General features: G+C 37.9%; 1 protein-coding gene and 1 pseudogene across 1 annotated transcript in view; both read left to right on the top strand.

Annotated features, from left to right (window-relative positions):
• ATF6 (activating transcription factor 6) overlaps window positions 1-20795 on the top strand; it is a 214950-nt gene that overhangs the window by 51653 nt on the left and 142502 nt on the right. The gene's annotated exons all lie outside the window — the stretch shown is intronic.
• Window positions 16464-16967, top strand: LOC112403904 (glycine cleavage system H protein, mitochondrial pseudogene; annotated as a pseudogene).

The raw sequence follows: 20795 nt of genomic DNA on the forward strand, positions 1-20795 counted from the left end.
CCTTCGTTGCGTTATGCATGTGGAATCTAGTTCCCTGGCCAGGGATCAAACCCAGACCCACTGCATTGGGAACGCAGAGTCTTACCCACTGCACCACCAGGGAATTCCCAATAGGGGCATATTGTTGAAGGAACATCAGTGACTCTGATGATGGTAGTCACAGAGGCTTTATGGAGTAGCATTTGATGAACGAATAAAGAGAATGTAATTATGCTTCAGGAAATGAGGGTGGTATTGGGGACGTCTTGCTGTGAAAGCCCTCATAAGTCAACAGAGATTTGAAAAATAAGACAGGCACAAAAAATTTTTAATGAATTAATGATCTTCACTGATGGCTGAGGTGATGGGTGTATCATGGGTTGGGTCTTATTTCCATGAGCAAGTAGATTGATCCATTATGGATGGAGGAGATAATAGTCTCAATTTATTAATAAAGGTTTGTGTTTAAAAAAATTAGATGGACAGTACAAAAAGGAGAATTAAGAATGGGAGAAAGTTTAAATACTTGAAAATACTGAGCAACAACCTAAGGAAATCTGTGTCTGTCTCTGTGTGAAGGCTTTAGGAACAGAAAGCCAAGAAGTAGTGGGAATATTAGGAACTGTTCAGATTTTGAAAACATGTTAAAAGGCTTAGATTGAAGAAAAGCAACAAAGAGAAGAGCTAGAAGGAATGAAGAAATATCAAAATGTCTTAACAAGTTGGAATATCTCCAGATACCAAGAAGGAAATAGGAAAGAAACTGGCTATGAAACTCATAAAAAGCAGGAACTATTTCTTCTGGAGAAAATTTGGCACAGTGAAATATCAAAGCTCAGAGAGCAACAATGTTTGAAAGACTGAAATCTACCCCTGAACCAAATGTTGGGAATGGAGATGTTGCATCATGTATATTATTCAGAAGCATTTCTTAATTGACCTCATTGTTTGCAGTCTTTTCACTGCAAAACCAATGATCTCCTCGGACCTGGGAATCTGCCAGAGGAGCGGGAAATCCCCAGTTGAACCTTATTAGTACCACCCGGAAGATATTTAGTGAACAACTTCCACATTCGTGGCCTTGAATATCTATAAAGCAAGCATTAGGTTTTCATTGGTGCAGAAACTGCATAGGCTTTTAAATAATAGATTGTGAGTTCTAACTCAGCTTTTCTCAGGTACTACAAAACTAAGCCTGGCCAGACAAATAGACATTTTAATCAGAGATTTCGAAAGCATTTTAAATTTAGGAGCCTAAAGTCTTTCAGAAGAGATCACATTACCATAGTAGTGTTGTTAATGTTGTTTCAGATGTTCAATGTAGAATTGAACTTTTATGCCTTACTGGTATGGGTCCAAGTGAGAAAACATATAACACACATTTGCCAAATATAGGTATGCCTTAAGAAACATTTCCTGAAGGCACTTGGTGATGAAATGTAAATACATCTTACATCTAAAGTAAGAGAGTTTTGTCAAAGTAATGTGTAGCAAAACTGACTAGTTTGGAGAGTTTGGGGTTACTGAATAGTCATCACACAGAAAAAGAAAATAAACTAAGTAGAGTTAAAAGGGTTAATTTTTCTGACCTTATTGATATTGTGTGGATGGTAAAGAAGGCATCTAGCTATTTTTGGCACAGGATTCAAAGAACTGGCCTACTCTGGGTGGTCTATAAAAATAGTAACTCTAGGCAGCAGGAAATGGCTAAACAGGACAAATGTGAATTGGTAGGAAACCCTCTTCTTACTTACTACTCATTGGGATTGATTCTATGATTATTAGTCATATTTTATAGTTGTAGAACCTGAAATTTAACCCAGATCTCTTTTTAAGAAATGACCATTGAAAACTCTGCCTTTTATAAAGCATTTTTTTTTCCTACCATTCTTCAAGAAACCTTAAGGACTTCTGTTTTTGGCAGTATGGTGGGCTAGAGGTACAGAGAAACTTTGCATTTTAGTACACCGGAAAATGCTGGATTAAAAAACAAATCAAAACTCTTTGATTTCATGGCTGAACTGAGGAAAAGGAAGCACTTCTCAGAGGCCAGAATATTAAGGTAACATAAATCCATAATGGTAAGCTAACATTGGAAGTGGTGCTTGTCCTAGCGTTACTTCCTCATCCTTTTGTCCTAGCACCTGGGAAGAGGAAAGAAAGCTCTGGATCCAAACAAGGTGAGAAGTCACAACTGAAGCCCTCCTACCCCCACCCAAGTAAAGCTGGAACTTCCAAAGAATGACATTCTTGGTTGCTAAAAGAGAAAAAAGTAGATTGCCATACCACATAGGGAGAGTGTTGGTAAGTACCTATCTTGGTATTGGCTTTGAGTAGAGTAGAAATAAAGAAAGAATTTTCTCTTTACCACAAGCCCTAACTCATGCAGTTTGAGCCTGAATTTACACTACTTGTGTGGCCCCAAAAGAAAACCAAGACAAAAATTTAGTTTAAGCGGTCCTGTGTTGGTGGTACTGCTAGTCTCCTGGCAGAATCAAATGTAAATCCTTCTCAGAGAAAGGCACTTTAAACAGACATCTAAAAAATTGCCAAAGGTAGGGTTCCAACTGAACATGAATCCACATCCTCTCACCTCCCCCCAATTATTAAACACACCAGGAAACAGGCCACCATGAATAAGAGTTAGAGGAAATAAACTACAGAATAAAACTCTGAAAGATTAACAGATACTAGAGGTAAAATAAATATGTTAAATAAAAGAGGGAATTGAAGTATGATGAAAGAACAAAAGACTATAAGAATTAATCAGGACATTTTGAAAAGGAACCTGGAAATGTGATAATTAAAAAGTTGACATTAGAAAAACAATGCACAGGTTAAAGCAAAAAATTAGGCACATTTGAAGAATGACATAGTAAATGGGAAGATGGATCTGAAGAAATTATACAGAATGTAACACAGAGAGACATAGAGATGGAAAACTTGAGAGATATTAAGAGACACTACCATAACTATGGGGTTACACTACAGGAACTTAGTAATCAAAGTAACATCACCAGTCATGAGACATACTGACATCTTGTACCTCCTGATGTGATGCACTGAAAAGGGCACAACATCACTTCTGTGACATTCTTGCCAAAATGGCATAACCTGGGTTTTACCATGAAGAAACATCAGATAAAGCCAGATTGAGGGGGACATTAAAATATTTTTGTAATCTTCAAAAGTGTCAAGGTATTAAGGAAGAAGGAAAATAACCTCAAAGAAGATTTGAGATACAGAAATGAAGAGCCAACAACAACAAAAATAATAAATGTGAATGAAACTTTTAAAAAAGTTGATGGTATAAAACATGAACAATGTCTAGTTTGTAAGGTTAAAACAAATCAAGATGGAAGTATAGTATTACCCCCTTACCCTTGGGGGATATATTCCAAGACTGCATGGATGCCTTGGAATCATGGATGGTATCGAACCCTATATATACTATGTTTTTTCTATACGTACATACCCATGATAAAGTTTAATTTATAGATTAGTCACAGTAAGAGGTTAACAACAGTAACTAGTAATAAAAAAAATTATAACAATATACTGTAATAAAAGTTATGTGAATGTGACCTCTTTCTCTCTCAAAATAGCTTATGGTACAAATTTAATGTCTTTTCTGTCTTAACTAAGCACTTATACACTGTGGCCATAACTTCTGCAGCTTGAGATGTGATGATAAAACTAGTACGAATTTCTTTTTCCTTCTTCACAATTTCATGGATAGAAGATTTGTTCTTACCGTAGATCTTAGCAACCTCAGCGTATGATTTTTTTCCTTTCCATATTAAGTAGAGAACTTTACCTTTTCACTTAAAGGAAGAACTTTACGGCTTCTCTTTGGCATATACAGATTGCCAGCATCACTACTCTTGCACTTTGGGGCCATTGTTAAGTAAAATAAGGGTTACTTGAACACAAACACTGCAATACTGATACCGCGACAGTCAACCTAGTAACTGAGATGGCTGCTAAGTGACTAAACCAGTGGGATACACTAAACAAAGGGATGATTGACGTCTTGGAAGGGTGGGACTGAGCAGGACAGTGCGAGACTTCATCATGCTACTCACAATAGTGCACACTTTAAAATTTAAGAATTGTTTATTTCTGGAATTTTTCATTTAATATTTTTAGTATGTGGTTGATCACAGGTAAATGAAACCGTGGAAAGTGATACCACAGGTAAAGGGGGACTACTATAATTTCTGGACAGTAACATCAGATAAATTGTGAGGGGTGTGACTGAGCTTAAAGCACTCAAAGTTTCTGTTGTTTGGGGAGTAAGTAAAGATGATGACTATGTTTAGACTTGTTAAATTAATTGGCATTTTAAAGTTTTGAGGGGTAACATCTAACAAAATATAATTAGGATATATCATTTCAAAACCTATTAGAAGTAGTATTGTGGAATGAGGTGGACGGATTCAGTCAAAAAGATGGCATGAAGAGAGAAAGAAACAGCTAGATTATGAAAGCACAGAATATTGTAGTAGAAATGAATCTAGAATATTATCTGTAATCACAATAAATGGAAATGTACTGACTTGTGCATTTAGAAGGCAAAGATTGTCAGACTGGATGCGGGAGAAAAGCAAACTTCAACTTCATGCTGTTTATAAGAGAAACACCTAGAAGCATAAAGCTACAGAAAAGTAGAAGATCAAAGGATGGAGAAGCAAACAGTAGCCAAAAGAAAGCTGGAGTTACTCTATTAATATCAGATACATATACTTTAAGGAGAAAAGTATTATTAGACCTAGTCACTACATGCTGATTTAAAAGTATAGTTTATCAGGAAGGTATAATAATTCTAAATTAGTATGCTCCTAATAATATAGCTTGGAAACGATAACTGATGGACCTACAGGTGAAAATTGGCATTCCGCTGCCATAGTGGGAAATTTTAGCATACCTCTCTCAGTAATTGATAGACCACATAGACAAGAAAATCTGCAAGGATACAGAAGGTTTGATTACTGTCATTATTAAATTTGATCTAGTGGCTGTATGTATATATACGGCATCTATCAACACGTAGTTTTCCAACCATATATGAAAGTGTTAAAAATTACTCTGTACTAGGTCATAAAGGAAATATCAGCAAGTTTCAAAAACTACATGTGGACTACATTCACTGTTAGTGCAATTAAGCTAGAAATCAATAACAAAAAGATGAAACTAAGAACTCCTATACTACTAAAAATTAAAAGGCACAGTTCTAAATAACCCATAGATCAAAGAAGTCATAATGAAATTTGGTTTTAAATTATGGTATTAAAATGCTATTTATCAGACCTTGTAGAAAGTACCATACTGTGTGGGAAAAGCAAATTGCAGAAAAATAGGTACAGTATGATTACATTTATAGAGAGTTCAAATCAGAAAAACTGTACATTATGAATGCATGCGCATAAATGGTATAGCTATAAAGAAAAGCAGGGGAATTGTTATTCCAGATTTCAGAAGTGGCGTTGAGCAAGTTCAGCTCACCCCTAGGCTGGGCTAAGTATTTCTTGGTGTTCCCAAATTATCCTGTATACATATAATAGAATATATCATATTTTACTAATTATTTGTTGGTGTATCTGTCTTCATCACTATAGACTCCTTTTTCCTTTTTCTTTTTTTTTTTTAATTCTTAGTGGTGCTTACTTTATTGAGATTCCACAGTTTCCCATGGACCATTCTTTTTTTTTTTTGGCCTCACTGAGCAGCTTGTGGGATCTTAGTTCCCCAACGAGGGATCGAACCTGGGCCCTGGCAGTGAAAGTGCTGAGTCCTAACCACTGGACCGCCATGGAATTCCCTCCTTTTTTTTTTTTTTTTGAGAATAGAAGTTCTGCCTTATTCCTTTTTTTATATATTCTCAGCATCTAGCATAGTGTATGTAGTACATGGTAGACACATGTTGCACTGAATTGCAAAGAAGGTTTTTATCATGGTGACAGAGAGGGAAGGGCATTCCAGGCAGAGGCAATATTCTGAACAAATGCTTAGAGAGGTGAAAGAAGATGGCTTTTACCCACAGTAAGAAGCAGTCACAGATGGCTAGAGCTTACCTTGCTTTTAGATTGAGCTTGACGTGTTGTAGCTACTTGATAAATATTTGTTGGATGATGGTTGAGTGACTAAATGAATGAATGATTGAATGTTAATGAGCATAGAATGTATGGTGGGGAATGGTAAACAATCGGGCTGAAAGGGTAGGCTGTGTTCAGGTCACGTAGGCCATCATGTTCACTCCAAAGGAGAACAGCATGAAACAGTGACTAGTGCAAGGAAATGTCATAGTGAGCACCAAGTAACGTGCTGTAGGTTGTGAGTGTTGTACTGAGAAGAGGGCGATAAATGGAGAGAGTTATTATGAGGAAAGACTTCACAGAGGAGAGTACAATTAAAGAATTATAAGGAGAGAAGGAGAGAAGGACATTCCAAGGGAAGTTTATGACACACGACAGTAACCAAGGTATAATACAGAAATGGAAAAAAAGTTGACCCCCCCTCTTAAAAGAATAAAAATGGCAAAAAAAATTTTTTTTCGAGGCCTGGGTCTCTTATGACTGGTTCCATTTTCTTTTTTTTTTTTAATTTAATTTAATTTAATTTTTTGTACAGCAGGTTCTTATTCGTTATCTGTTTTATACATATTAGTGTGTATATGTCAATCCCAATCTCCCGATTCATCACACCTCCCCCACCCCACCCCCCTGCTTTCCCCCCTTGGTGTCCATACGTTTGTTCTCTACATCTGTGTCTCTATTTCTGCCTTGCAAACCAGTTCATCTGTACCATTTTTCTAGATTCCACGTATCTGCGTTAATATATGGTATTTATTTTTCTCTTTCTGACTCACTTCACTCTGTATGACTGGTTCCATTTTCTTTATGTTTTTCTGATTGTACATTTTCTAAGATACCTTAATTTTCATAGCTGTTCTCTTTATCTCATTACTACTACTTTCTGCACTATAAATGTAGTTTCTTCTAGTCATTTTTCAGACACTAAACCTTCTAACAGACGTTGAAATTGGATAGGGTACAGTATAAATGGTTATTACATTTAAATTTTATGAGGTTGAGAAAGATATTTTCTTTGTTAGGGAGAGGACTTAATCTTTAGAATTTCCTCCTCTTGGGTTCGTACTTAACTCAGTGGTCAAAGTTCATACCTGATGTTCATACCAAAGGCATGGTTTTTCATTACTTCTCTATGCTGTGCTTCTGTTTGATTTTTAAGTTTTGTTGTTGTTTTAAGTTTGCACTTCATCACTGTTTTGACATTAGGTAAGTTTAACTTGCTCCCAGGCCCCAAGGATTGATGTAAGTCTCAGACTTGAACAGATATCAAGGAAATACAGTGAGGTAGAGGAAATGAGCAGTGTTCATTTTAGACACTGGTAAAAATATTTCTTCGTGGAGGGAAGCTGAATTTATTTAAGAAATGAGGGGGAAATAAGGGAAGAAAAAGGGAAAATAGATTAATTTCGATAGAAATAAAAGAATTTCTGAAAGATTCTGTTATCAACATAAAGTTTAACCAGCAACAAACTGTTAAAAATAATTCCTTCTTTATAAAACAGGGTGATTAAGAGCTAGTTGGGAAAACATCAGTCTAAATGCCACTTGCAATTTGTTGTTTATTATCAGCTTTGTTATGTTCTGAGATTTGTTGACTGTTGAGTATAGTAGGGCTACAGTTTTTATCATAGAAGTTTGTCTGATGTTTTGCTAATTTTCCTTTTCTCCTTAACAGTTTGGATGACTTTTTGGTAAATTCTCTCATAGTGGTTTTCAACCTTTCCTGTACATAATCACTACGAAATCTTAAAAAGAGAGCTAACTGAGCCCTACCCCGAACCTATGGAATCTAGTGAGATGGGTCTAAATCATTTATTTTTATTTTAAAAATTTATGTATTCATTTATTTTATTTTTGGCTACACTGGGCCTTTGTTGCTGTGTGCGGGCTTTCTCTAGTTGCGGCGAGTGGGGGCTACTCTTCATTGTGGTGCGTGGGCTTCTCGTTGCGGTGGCTTTATTGTTGTGGAGCATGGGCTCTAGGTGCACGGGCTTCAGTAGTTGTGGCACGTGGGCTCGGTAGTTGTAGCGCACGGGCTTAGTAGTTGCAGCGCATGGGCTTAGTTGCTCCATGGCATGTGGGATCTTCCTGGACCAGGGATCGAACCCATGTCCCCTGCATTGGCAGGCAGATTCTTAACCACTGTGCCACCAGAAAAGTCCTTAAATCATTTATTTTTAAACAAAGTATTTTTCTTTAGGTGATCCTGAGGTATGTCCAGGGTTGAAAACTACTGTGTATAGTTTTATATTTCTTTCTATACATTGACCCCTATGGTAATTGTAAGAGCACTTATCCATTAAATTAGAAGATTTTATTAAATCTCTAGACAGACGCTTGTATAGTCATAGGTTTGTATTATATAATTGAGGAAATTTATGGACCTGTGTTTTAGACAGAACAGGAATCATAACAGAACCCTGTGAGAGGAACTTCTTCCTGGCACATAGGACTTCAGTATATAGATTCCTTTGTTACATTTTTCCCTTTCTACTATTTAAAAAGTCACTATAACCATTCTCCTTTTCTGCAAATAATAAGGCAACATCCAGAGGCGGTTTTAAATATATTAGGTGTTAAAAAAAATTAACAAGTGTTTGAAATTGATAATACTTTTCCCTTGTTTGTTCTGGTTGGGTGCTGTCCCTTCACAAGAACCAGAATCTTTACAGTTTGAGACATCAGACTTGGATGAGGAAGAGCAAATTGTACTACTTAAGGACCAGCTACTCTGTGGTTTTCTTATGAGACTATGTTATAGGGGAAAGGTAACCACAGAGAATATGGTTTTGAATTTGAGTGGCCGGGAACTGGTTAGAAATAAAATGTCTCTAATTCCAATATTCTCCAAGTTTGTCAGCTTTTCATTATTTTTATGGGAAGAATTCTAGCTTCTTATCCTGAGATGAGCCTGTCCCCAAATCTGGCTTCAATTTTTTTTCCTTATTCAATTGCTGAGCACACTTTGCTGTATGATATCACTATTGGCTGTAAGTTAAAAGTTACTGTCTAACTTAAATGTCAGACTTCAAACCACCAAGTATACATAGTTTTGTTCAGCCAGGTTTTTAAATGAAATCTAATTCAAGTTTTTGGCTAAAAGTGCTTTCCACATTTATCAAAGTGACACATAAACTGAAGAAATACATCTAAATACCAGGTGTTATTGAATCTGGGATTGCAGAGAGGTAGCAGAGCTAAGGGCAGTTCTTTTCCCAAATAGTCTAATTTACTCATGTTCTTCAAAAAAGTATCTGTGCAAAGTAATTGGTTCTCTTTTCTTCTATCCCCTGTGGATTTCATCCTTTAAAAAAATGGCTTAGAGTCTATCAGTAGTGAAGAGCTGAGTTTTGAGGGCATGGAAAATTCTGTTGATGATTTTCTTTAGTTTTGGCTTTCCTGAGTTATATATAGGGAGGCTTATGAGGAGTATCACAGTGGCTTTATCATGTATCACTTGGCTACTTCCCCCTCAGACTTGATTTGTTACAGTGAAGGGAAAAGCAGTTGAAATCAGAAACGTACATCCTTTGTTAACTTCCTCCTTTACCTTGAATAAGTCACTATGTCACTTTCAAAGATAAAAGGAGATAATGTGGTAACTTCTGCTGCTTCTGTCTTGTGAGAGGACATCAGTGAGAGACTAGGGCAGATGAGAAAACTGTCAGAGTTTAAGTTGGTTACTTTGATATTTTCTTTAGACTACAGATCTTTAACATAAAACAAGGACTAGTGGATGGTTTGTCTGAAATAGCTTTCTCAAACACTATTTTCAGTACTGAGCTGTGCAAAACATAAATAATAGAGGAATACACAGCTTTACTTTTGTAATAAGTGAAGGTCTAGCCTAATATTAAGGTAGTATAAGATAACTTTGAAACTTTTGATTTTTCAAAATATATATGTAATTATTTATTGCTTCTAGGCAGTTTGCCTTTAATGTCTTATTTTCTCCAGATTTGACCTGTTCTGTCATTTCAGTAAGCATTTGAAACATATTTTAAGGGTTATTCTACAGATTGGTTTTTTTTTCTTTTTTTTTTTTGCGGTATGCGGGCCTGTCACTGTCGTGGCCTCTCCCGTTGCGGAGCACAGGCTCCGGACGCGCAGGCTCAGCGGCCATGGCTCACGGGCCCAGCCGCTCCGCGGCATGTGGGATCCTCCCGGACTGGAGCACGAACCCGTGTCCCCCGCATCGGCAGGCGGACTCTCAACCACTGCGCCACCAGGGAAGCCCTACAGATTGTTTTTAACAGAGTTATGGCTAGTATAGCATGAACTGTGTGTGCTGTGCATCTAGACTTCATGGTGTCTGTGTGTTGTGAACATAAGCGAGCATTGATGTCTTATGTTCTCAGGCAGTTTGTCACAATCCATGAGCTCTGAGGAGCTAATATTGGGGAATCACAGATACTCTGTATGCCTTATATGGCTTTCTATCTCAACTCTTTTACTGGAATTCTCAATAAAACCGCATTACTTGCTTTCATTTTTCCTTCTACCCCCTTTTTTTGTGTGTGATGTGAATTTGAAAATGAGAGATAAATGGAAATAAGACTGTTGGAAAAAAGAAGATGAATAAAAAAGTGAAGACAGTTTCAAAATAATCCGAGTTTGGCTGTATGTTGATACCACCTGTGCTTGGTTGGTAAAGGTAGCAGTTTTTGTGTGTTTTGTTGTGTTAAGCTTTTATTTATCAAACATTTGCTCTGCACCAAGTACTAGTCTAAGCACTTTATATAAATTAATTCCTCCTGGAACTCTAAGGTAAGTGTTATTATCTCCATTTTACAGATGAGGAAACTGAAGTCACATCTAACATTTGGCAGAGCTAGGGTTCACAGGCTGCCTTTGGAGCCCTTGTGTTAATCATTAACAGAACAACAGCGATCCATGTAGAGAAACAGTTGGTATTTACAGATAGAGGAGTTAGGACTCTATCCAATAACTTTACCCATTTTCCTAAAGCTTAAGGTTGGATGTGAAAGGAGAAAATACATATTTTATGGGCTGATGGGATTGGTGGGAATATAATAGAACAGATTGCACTCAAATGTACAGGCATCTTTTTGACATTAAGAATGAGTAGGTGCGCCTTTCTCAAGTGAGAGGATACCAAAGAGTTGTTTGCACACAAACTTTTTGTATTAAACATTGACTCATTGGCTTCAGCAATTTAATAACTATAGTGTATTGGTTATTTATTGCTGTGTAGCAAACCACCCCAAAACTTAAAGGCTTAAAACAATAACAGTCAGTTACTTTGCTGAAACATCTGCAGTTTGGGAAATTCAACATCTCAGTAGAAACAGTGCTTCTTTGCTCCATGGAGTGTCAACGGGGTTGGCTCAGGATGGAGGACCTACTTTCGAGCTGGCTTACTCATCAGGCCAGCAGGTTGGTGCTGGCCTGAGCTGGGACCTGAGCCAGGGCTATTGGCTACAGGGTCTCGATTTTTCTTCATTTGGGCCTCTCCACAAGTTGCTTGGCCTTTCTCAGAGTATAGTGGCTGGGTTCCAAGACTGATCATCGCCTGTTAGAAGAGTGCTTGCTTTATAATTGTTCACTGAATGGATGAAAGAATCTCAGGTTGTTTTCTTGCTCTTGTTGGCTCACTTGGCAAACTGCCACTGTAAAAAGTCCCTGTTTCTCCTCAGGGTCTGGTAATCCCTGGTTCTGAGAACTGCTATTTAGAGGATTAAAAAAAAAAAAAAAAAACAACATTTCAACTGTTGATCTATTTCTTCCTTCAGTCAAATTTCTGTTTCTAGTAAATTACGCTGATTTACTACAAGTCTGCAAAAATCATCTGTGAACCATTCAATAAACAGAGAAAAATAGATTTTTTAAGATTTGGAGAACTCCCTTGGGAACTCCCTGTCTTTAGCCTCAGTTGCAATGAAAATTAACATAATTTCCTGTTCCTGGATCTGGAGATGGTATAATAATAAGTTTACCACCTGCTGTTCTTGAGTTGTGGGTTAGTTTTCCTAAAATAAAGATCTGGATTTTTTCTCCTGGCATGAGGCAGAATGTTACATAAAATTCATTTATTTGTTATTTAAAAAAAAAAAAAGAATGCCTTCTATGGGTTAAGCATTGTCCTCGAACAAAACAGGTCTCGAACAAAACAGGTCTCTGTACCTACAGGGACATACAGACAATAAACATGATAAGTGAAATAATAGAACAAAGGGATAAAATATAGTAGGGTAAATGGTTTTACAAGTGTGAGAGTGGTTGTTGGAATTGTAGTTTTAAATAGTGATCACTGTAAAGTAGACATTTGAACCAAGGCTTAAAGGTGATAAATAGCCATATGGATATGTGGAGGAAGAGCATTCCAGACAGAGGGAACAACCAGTACAAAGGCGCTAGGGTGGAAGTGTGCTTTGCATGTTCAAGGAAAAGCAAGTGGGTCAGTGTGGTTGGACTAAAGTGAGCAAGGGGGAGAGTAGTAGGAGATGATGCCAGAGAGATACGGTGGAGGGGTTAAATTTAGTGAGGCCTTGGTCATTGTAAGGATTTGGGCTTTTACCATGATAGAAATGAAGAGCCATCTGAAGGTTTTGAGCAGAGGAGTGACATAGTAATCTGACCTAGATTTTAAAGCAGTCCTTCCAGTTGCTATGTTGAGAATAGCCTGAACCTGGCAGGCAGGAAGACAAGCTGTGCCACTAACTGCTGTGTCATCTGTGGGACACATAGCACTTTCCGATTTATAAAGCATGTTCGCATCCATCGTTTCATTTGAATCTTTGAAAAACCCTGTGAAATATTTATTTTTCCTATTTTACATGTGAGGAATTGGGGGTTCAGTGAAGTTAACCGACTTTCCCAGAGCGACTCAATTGGAGAGTCTCATAGCTACACGTTGAATCCATATCTTTTGACTCCAAATTTTGTGTTCTTTCCTGTATTCCACATTAAAAGCTGAGGATTTTCATGCTCTTTCCAGCTTAAAGTGATTTCACTTTTTCATGTGCAGTTCTCAGGAAGAGGAATAGCAGCATATGGATATCTTTTGGGGATGGGAACCAGTAAGATTCTTAACTGCTGAGGTGGCTTGAACTTAAAATTGACCAACTTGTACCATAAGGAAACAGGTTTGCAAAGGGAAGAATAGATTTGGAGATTTGCCATTTTTTGTTCAGCTACTTGGTATGAAAATTGGGTATCTGAAATCATATCTTAAGGATTAAGTTGGCTTCATAAATAATCTAAAACAGTTGTTGGCTTTTAGAATTTCATAAATGAAAAAGTAAAGTAACAATTCTTATAATACTTTTTCCAGACTTTTGGGGAAATTGAAATTACTTGTGTTTTATTAATCTGTGCTTTTCAGGCCGTCACCACAGCATGAGCAAGGTTTATTGGTGTAATGATTATTTGAAGGCTTAAAACTGTTGTGATTCTTGCAGGGTAGCATGTTTCTGGTCATAGAGACTTCTATTTTTAAAAATACTTATTAGTTTATTTAAAAATACTGAATAGAATCTGATTTAAGCTAATGATGAAAAGTGATTAGATTGCCATATTAATATCATGATCTATAAACAGTTAATCATTATACTAATTCTTATTGTGACTCTGAGTCATCTCCTTGTGTTCTTGGAAATTTATTTTTCCCAAAATTAACAAAAAGGGACATTGAATGATATAAAACACTCATGCCAAGAATCTAAAAGTTCATATCAACAGTAATTTTCTCATACTCTTTTGTACATTTGGCCATTATAAGGACTGTCAAATTCCTTTCTTAATATTTGTGTTGTCCAAATTGTACTAAGACAGTCTTGAATTCTGGCAGTAAAATAAAACTCCTTTATGTCTTTCAGATATTAAAAAAACAAGGGAAATGTAAATTTGCAGTTATTTAGATGGTTAACATTAGTTTCTGTAGGTCATTTCATAGGTTCAAGCATATATAGTTGTTTTGAGCTGAATTGGACAGTCAGCTTCTCTGTAATTTAGCTTGAGAAATTTCATTTCACTTGAATTAATTTATTTTTTTAGAAATTTCATTTTGAGACTTTAAAAAAAAATTGCAAGGAATTGGGGACCAAATGGCAACAACTAAAAACAAAAAAGTGAAAAACTTTAAAAGATTCTTTCTAAAATTAATATATTGCCTTTTCAAAATACTTCCTGGCCCAATGGGTAGATAATAAAATTGAGACTTATAGACTGTTTGGATCCTTATTTTTGCCTCTTCTCTGACCCACTTCCTTGTTTAAAATGCTTTGTTGACTCTGTATAATAAAAGTGTTGTGAAGATCCTTTTTGTGGAGACCATTGAATGAGATCTGAGTGAGCCCTCAGGCTAAAAAAAGGTAAAAGTTACTAAAGTAGCTATGGTTAAACATATATTGTCATTACACTGTGATAATCATTACTCACATGGGCAGTGGGAAAAAATAGTGATCACTTATGAGCCAAACCAATCAACATTAAAACTGACTCCTAGGAAGTGTAGCTACTAAGTGATTATAGCACAGTCCAGTTACAGATGGAATAACCTGAACTGATAGTTAAACTCAAGGCATTTGCTTGTAACAGTCACAAATTGTGAATCAAAATGCCAGTTTTCACAGTGGTAATAAAAATCATGAAAAGAACAATGATTAGTGGAAGAGCTCTTTGAAAACTTCCAAGTACTAATGATTGTAAACTCTTGTAATTTACTCCATAAATCATCCATAAACCACATAAATCATTTTTTTAAAAAAAGTATTTATTTATTTTTGGCTGAGTTGGGTTTTTGTTGCTGTGCGTGCGTGGACTTTCTCTAGTTGCGGTGAGCGGGGACTGCTCTTCGTTGCGGTGCGCGGGCTTCTCACTGCAGTGGCTTCTCTTGTTGCGGAGCATGGGCTCTAGGCGCGCGGGCTTCAGTAGTTGAGGCGCGTGGGCTTCAGTAGTTGTGGCTCGCGGGCTCTAGAGCACAGGCACAGTAGTTGTGGCGCATGGGCTTAGTTGCTTTGCGGCATGTGGGATCTTCTCAGACCAGGGATCAAACCCGTGTCCTCTGCATTAATAGGCAGATTCTTAACCACTGCGCCACCAGGGAAGTCCACATAAATCATTTTTGATTGTGTCCTTCCACATCCCTCTCGTCTGACTTCCCCATCCTTTTCCCCAAACTGTCCACTTCTGTTGGATTTATTGTGAACAATGTGTAACTTTTAGGGAATTGAGGTAGGAAAGATGTTATGAGACACAAGATTAGTTTAAAACAGTGGCTCTCAAACATTGGCGTATATCAGATTGTTAGGCACTGCTCCCAGAGCTCTTGGGTGAGTAGGTCTGGAATGGGGCCGGAGAGTTTGCATTTCTAACCAGTTATCAGGTGATGCTAATGCTGCTGGTCCAGGTACCACACTCTGAGAATCACTGTGCTAGGGGAAGGTGCATTCTGATCCAGAGGAACTAACAAAGTGTGTTAATTGCTAGTTGACAGTAGGATTCAAGAAAGGAAAAGTACAGAAACTACTCCTAGAAGCCATAGCAGCCACTTTGACTTAGCAGTTAACTATGAGAGCCTTGCAAACAGCTTTAAGATCCCTAGCCAGGAAGTAGGAAAGCAGAGGAACCGTTCTAGTAATCTGCTGTTTTTCTGGCAGTGGTAACCATCAAGTAGTCTAGATGAATAGGAGACAAATGTAATAGCAGTTTTTAAAAGAAAGAAGGTAGATTTTCCCCATTAGAGCAGGGAATTTAATATTGTTCATAGGGAAGATTTTGATATAGAAAGGGATATGTTAACTGGGAGCCACAATTAAAACAAGAACAGAACATACCAGTTTTGTTTATTTTATTGAATAAATTGCTAGACTTAATGATAATGTGGCAGACAGGGCCATCCATAAATAATCTAGCCTTGCATTATGGTTAGTCTCCTTTCTTTTCCTTCTCTCTCTGAGATGATCCCTTTCTCACTGTGCTTGCACATGCACATGTCCACTTACATACCCTCTTCTGCTTTACTTGCAATTCCCCAAGCAAAACATACTCTCTTATGACTGTGTCCTTTTTCATATAGTAGTCTATCTACATGAAATGCCTTCTCACTCACATCCTCCTTTCCACCCGTTTATTTACTGCTTGTATTTTAAGATAAATTCATGATCCTCTTGGTAAAGATCAGATGCCCTAGCTATATGCTTCTGTAACATTTGGCATTAACCGCTGTTATGCTGCTAATCCCTCTATTATCTTTTGTCTGTATCACTCTTCCCCCCACCATACACACACACACACACACACACACACACACACACACAGAGTATTTGATTTTTATCTTTGAGTCTTTAGCATCAAATATTATTCCTGGAACATAATAGGTATCTAGTACATGTTGAATAAATGAGTGAATCAGTCATTCTGGCTGCGAACATGGCACTGCGAGTGGTGTGGAGCGTGCGGGCCGCGCGGTCGGCAGCCTGCGCGCCATCTCTGCACCCAACGCGCCCTGCCCGCCGCGGCCCTGGGGACTGTGGGCGGTCGCCGGCCCCGTTCTGCTGTCGGGTCGTTAATTCACAGACAAACATGAATGGGTAACAACAGAAAACGATGTTGGAACAGTGGGAATCAGCAATTTTGCACAGGAAGCTTTGGGAGATGTTGTTTACTGTAGTCTGCCTGAAGTTGGGACAAAATTGAACAAAAGAGGAATTTGGTGCTTTGGACAGTGTGAAAGCTGCTAGTGAACTCTATTCTCCTCTATCAGGAGAAGTAACTGAAATTAATGAAGCTCTAGCAGAAAATCCAGGACTTGTCAACAAATCTTGTTATGAAGACGGTTGGCTGATCAAGATGACACTCAGTAACCCTTCAGAACTAGATGAACTGATGAGTGAAGAAGCCTATGAGAAATACATAAAATCTATTGAGGAGTGAAAATGGAACCGCTAAATAAACTAGTTTGAAACAACTTAAAAAAAAATCAGTCATTTTGGGAAATGTCAACATAATGCAGTGATGATGTTCTAATCCTGGACCCAATTTGTTAATTTGTTAATTACTCAGAGCACTTACATTTCTGACACCAATTCCAACGTATGTTTTTCCACACCACCAAACAGTTCTCCCTAAGAGTTCTGATCACCCAGTTTCAACGTGTGGGGAGGTTTTTCCCATACCACCAAGCAATTCTCAGACACTAGCTGGGTGTCCTACAATTAAACTTAATTCTGACACAGACAGTGTGGAGATAGTGTCAAATCCCACAGGTTAAGTGCTCAGTCCTACAAGAGTTACCCTACACCCCCTTCAGGCATCAATCGCTAATCCAAGTTGTCACCTGTGCTTCTGGCTAACGGGCTATAGATCAGAGGTTCCCATGACCTCAGGTTCAATTAATTTGCTATAGTGGCTCACAGAAGTCAGAGAAACATTTTACTTACAAGAGTACCTGTTTATTATAAAGAGATATAACTCAGGAACAGCCAAATGGAAAAGCTGCATAGGGCAAGGTATAGGGGAATGGACAGGGAACTTCCATGCCCTCTTCAAGCTCACCACTGTCCCTGGATCTTCACCAACCCAGATGCTCCCTGAATCCCTTCCTTTTGCGTTTTAATGGAGGCTTCATGCCAGAGACAGATTGATTAAGTCATTGGCCATTGGTGATTGAGCTCAATCTCTAGCTCCTTTCCCCTCCCTGGAGTTGGGGGGTGGTGGGTGGGACTGAAAGTTCCAACTCTCTATTCTGATGGTTCTCTCTATCCTTAGGTAAGCTAGGGCCTTCCAGCTCACCTCATTGACATAGCAAAAGGCACCTTTATGGGTCTTATCGCTTGGGAAATTCCAAGGGTTTTAGGAGCTCTGTGCCAGGAAAAATGTTGTGACCAAATATATATTTCTTTTTATAAACTACCATATCACAGCATGACTTGGGCAAACTGTTTAAACTCTTTGAGCCTCAACTTTCTTTGAGTTTTCATTCCTTAGTACATAGTAGGTGCTCAAAAAACGGTTGCTGCTGTCATACTGTATTTGCATCTTAGAAGAATGTTTAACAGTCTTGTAATATCTCTGTGGTCAAGACAGGGAATTTTGGTCTAGGATATATTACAATTAATTCGTAAGTGGTTTAACTTATGTTTTTACAAACTTGGAAGGCACTCCCTAGGAGCATGCTGGAGGGCTCAATTTCTTGGCTCTGTTCTTTTCGATATCTTAATAACAACTCAGTTGAGGATGTTGATGGTATGTTGTTCCTTGCTTAGAAGGAGAATTTCTTTTGCTAATTAGGATTCTAAAAGTTCTTGAATGATATTTTAAGAGGAATTTGATGTAAATTATTCAGCTGGATCAAAAAGCTCAATTATATAACTTCAGAATTGGAAGTGAGAGAGGAGAGGAAAGGAAGGGAAGGTAATAGTCCAAAATCAGTTTGTGAGAACAGTTGGAGTTTTAATTATACCAGCCTCAATATAGAGTATGATGTAACTGCTAAAAAAGTCTACCTGATATTAAGTATATTGGTAGAAGAATAATATTTAGAACATGGGAAGGACTTATCCCGTTCCATCCTATAATGGTCATACTACCTCAGAAGTGTTGTGGCCAGTTCTGGGCCCATCTCTGAGAAACATTGAGAGAGGAGTGACCAAATATGCTGAAGGGACCTAAGACTGTACTATAAAGAGGAACATATGGAAGAAACTAAAGCTTTGAAAAAGAAAGCCTGGAGTGAGGGGCGGGGGATGTTAGGTGTCTTTGGACATTGGAAGAAGGCTTGCTTAGACTTGTTCTGAATAGCCACAGAGTCCAGAACTAGTACCAAGACTGGTGGTACTAGTTAAAGCATTTCTAGTTTAAAAAAAAAAAAAAAAGAGGACCCTATTGAAGTGAATCCCAGGGAGGGACAACCCAGAATTTGCTCCCCTCCCAAACACTGTTCCTTCCCAGGAGCTTTAGCTCAACACTGTCCACTGGAAATAAAACGTGGGTGGGCCGCATACGCAATTCTTAAATAGTTAGGGTGACAGAGCTTTTCCTAGGGATTGGCGGGGTTGAGGGAGTACTTCCACCAAACAGGAATGTTACTATGTGGATATTTCACTAATGCAATGGAGGGGTGGGCCAGTAGGGGGTGAATTAATTGAGATGCTGTAAACTGGCGGGAAAGTTCTTAACTTTGATTTTGTTTACTGCATACTTTCCTAAGTAAAAATTTTAGCATTACACTTGAAAGGATTAAAAAGTAAACACTTTTCAAAAACATAAGTTTCAAAAAGAAAAAATATATTCTGCAGTTGTCATCACATTCTTCATTTGGCTTCCTGACAAAATTGTTTTGTTTACTGCTTATCTCATGTTTTCTAAAATACTCACCAAACTAAGTTTTCCTGAGTTTACTTGGACATTCCATTAGGCCTCTTACCTCGTTTGCAGAAGGGTTTATACTGTTTGTGACCACTCAGGTAAATACTCTGTCTGAAAAATACAATTGTAACAAAATGTAGCCTCAGTTGTAGCAAAATTAAATTTTGTACAATGATCATAATTTGGTGGTATACTTTTGAAGAGTTTGTACTATGCCAGAGTGCCACAGCATACCTGTGAGAACCACTGGAAGGCAGTGATTCTGGAGGTAAAGAATTGAGGAGAATAGGGAACATAATAAGATATCAGAAAAAGAGTCTAGAGGGGTGTACCTGCTTTTTGCTTCCACCTAACATCCCTTTCCCCAAATTTGGAGGCAAATTACTAAACCCCAAAGAACTCCTTTTCTCTTAGAATCACAGGACCCTTAACTGTGACGTTCTTGTCAGCCTTATTTTCCTCCTCTACTTCATCCCTCTAAATAGAATCTGGTATCCCTTCTTTTGTGCTTCTCCAGGGAAATTCCCTTTGTGTTGAATTCCAAGAAGATTGTGACTAGTGTAAGTTATATGTGTGGCATTGTAAAATTAAACACACACACAAGATATCTTATTGATGAGCCAAATTTCTAAGTCCTTGATTAATGAGCTAAAAGTGTTGGGACTTCCCTGGTGGCACAGTGGTTAGGAATCCGCCTGCCAATGCAGGGAACTCGGGTTCGTGCCCTGGTCTGGGAAGATTCCCACATGCCGCGGAGCAACTAAGCCCGTGCGCCACAACTACTGAGCCTGCGCTCTAGAGCCCGCAAGCCGCAACTAGTGAGCCTACGTGCCATAACTACTGAAGCCTGTGCGCCTAGAGCCCATGTTCCACAACAAGAGAAGCCACGACAATGAGAAGCCCGCGCACCTTAACGAAGAGTAGCCCCCGCTCACCGCAACTAGAGAAAGCCCACGCACAGCAGCGAAGACCCAACACAGCCATAAATAAATGAATGAATGAATGAATAATAGTGTTAAATAACTATTGCAGTATTTGATTGATATTGATATACATATGTTTGCCCCAAATACATGAAGAAGGAATTAGGGAGAGTGGGGAGAAAGAAGTAAGTAGGAAACTTTCATAGGCATTTAAAGAAATTTCTGTTAGCTTTATTTGATAGCCCGTCTTCTGGGATTGTGAAAATCTAAAGAATTTGGCTGTTGTTAAAGAGAAAAATTCCCATTTCATTCGAAGTATTTCCTCATTGAAAATAATCAGTTTGCAGCATCTAAGACTTCTTATTCCAGTTATTATCTGAGTTTAGAATTTGTTTATATGTACCTATTTCTACTTTTTATATACCTGTTTCTACTTTATATATATATATATATATATATATATATATATATA

This window comes from Neophocaena asiaeorientalis, unplaced genomic scaffold, assembly GCF_003031525.2.
Source record: "Neophocaena asiaeorientalis asiaeorientalis breed wild unplaced genomic scaffold, Neophocaena_asiaeorientalis_V1.1 scaffold156, whole genome shotgun sequence".
Taxonomy (NCBI): domain Eukaryota; kingdom Metazoa; phylum Chordata; class Mammalia; order Artiodactyla; family Phocoenidae; genus Neophocaena; species Neophocaena asiaeorientalis.